The following is a 2,088-nucleotide window of genomic DNA, read 5'->3' on the forward strand; positions in this document are numbered from 1 at the left end:
CAAGCCCTTATTATCCATTCACATGTATTTCTTTGTGCAACCCTTCATCAAACATTGGCACCTCATCTGGCTGGAGCACACTAGCAGTTCATCTAGGACAGTGACCCGCCCTGGTGCCTGCCCACGCAGTCCCACCCAGCAGGTATCGCCCAAGCAGAGAGGGGTGGGCCATGCAGGGCTCAGGACTAAGAAGCAGGGAACACAGCCTGCTCGCTTCTCCGTCCTCCGTCCTCCTGCAGTGAGTTTGAGGGAATGACAGTAGCACGCCATGAGTTTTATCAGGGTAGCGCTGCTTTCACAAACAAATTAGCATGCCGGAGAAGTCCCTCACAGCGCGGGACCTCCCAGAGACAATGACTGGGGCCACACCTGGAGGGCAGGAGGGCAAGGGAGCTCCTAAGGAGAGGGGGTTGGAGAGGGGGCATCGTGATGACATCACTCAGCAGCACCACGAGGAGTCTCTGGGTCAGAGAACAGCAGTTTGGGGTCCTTGATGGCCCCAGAGTGTATCTTATCTTCGGCCAGCAGACGATGGGTGGAGCTTCGCTTCACAGGGTATGCAAAGCAGGCCGCTTCTAAATGGTTTAAAACTGCTTGTTCAAGCTGTGTTTAAAACAACTGGATGGCACCCTAACCGGTTTAGCTCAGTGGATAGAGCGTCAGCCTGCGGACTTAAGGGTCCCAGGTTCGATTCCGGTCAAGGGCATGTACCTTGGTTGCAGGCACATCTCCAGGAGGGAGTGTGCAGGAGGCAGCTGATCGATGTCTCTCTCTCTCATCGATGTTTCTAACTCTCTATCCCTCTCCCTTCCTCTCTGTAAAAAATCAATAAAATATATTTAAAAAAATAAAACAACTGGATGAGTAAAAATTTTAAGCTTGGCACTAGTGGGCTTTGAGCTATAACAGGTCCCAAACTACCATGTAAAAGGAAGCAACACTGGGCTAGTAGACGCCTTTGACTCAGTTTCATAACACCTGCCACCCCCGGATTGCCACGCAGGGCAGGGATGCCAGACCTTTGCCAGTTCTGTCTGCGCGCAGCCAGGCAATGCAGCGAGCTCTGTGAAGAGGGCGCCTGCTTGGATTGTTGGGAGGGCCACCCGCTGAAGCCCCAGCTCTTGATGCAGCTGGTGATGCCTTAGAGCAGGAACGTGGTGCTGGACTTCCTGGGTCAGGACTAGCGTCGGAGCTTCAGGCTGACTCAAGCGATTGAGAAAGTCCCCAAATGTTTCTTTCTAATTTATTACTTATGCCCTGTGTACTTATATCAGGGATTTAATAAGAGCATTCAGGGAAAATGGAGAATTAGAGTTCTAAGGATGAGAAGGGAATACATATATTTTTAACCTAATTGTGGTTGTCTATCACATTTACCTTTGAGCTTCCCAGTAGCCAAGGCATAGGAAGAGGTAAGAAAATACCTCGCCTTGACAAAACCTGACCTTTCAATTATAGTAAATTATAGTACATGCATGACTGTCTGGTACTGACAGTGATCTGCTAAGGAGTCATTTAAACAGTGTCTTCACTGACCAGAGTTCTGGCTGTGTGCAATGTTGGAAAGACATGGATATTTCAGGGCTCTCGGTGACTTGTTCAGAGGCACTTACATAGGTTTGCATCAAGAGGAAGGGCATATCCCCTAGCCAGTTTGATTCAGTGGATAGAGCGTTGAGCCACGCACTGACGTGTCCTGGGTTCGATTCTGGTCAAGGTCACATACCTTGGTTGCAGGCTCCTTCCCTGGCCCTGGTCTGGGCTTGTGTGGGTGGCAACCAATGAATGTGTCTCTCTTACATTGATGTTTCCCTCTCAGTGTCTCTCCCTCTCCCTTCTACTCTCTAAAAGTCAATGAAAAAATATCCTCGATTGAGCATTAAAAAAAAAAAAAGAGCCCTAACTGGTTTTGCTCAGTGGATAGAGCATCAGCCTGCAGACTCAAGGGTCCCAGGTTCGATTCCAGTCAAGGGCATGTACCTTGGTTGCGGGCACATCCCCAGTGGGGAGTGTGCAGGAGGCAGCTGATCGATGTTTCTCTCTCTCTCATTGATGTTTCTAACTCTCTATCCCTCTCCCTTCCTCTCT

General features: G+C 49.7%; 1 protein-coding gene across 1 annotated transcript in view; it reads left to right on the plus strand.

Annotated features, from left to right (window-relative positions):
- WWC1 (WW and C2 domain containing 1) overlaps positions 1 to 2,088 on the plus strand; it is a 126,668-nt gene that overhangs the window by 121,716 nt on the left and 2,864 nt on the right.

The sequence above is a fragment of the Myotis brandtii genome, unplaced genomic scaffold, assembly GCF_000412655.1.
Source record: "Myotis brandtii unplaced genomic scaffold, ASM41265v1 scaffold32, whole genome shotgun sequence".
Lineage (NCBI taxonomy): Eukaryota > Metazoa > Chordata > Mammalia > Chiroptera > Vespertilionidae > Myotis > Myotis brandtii.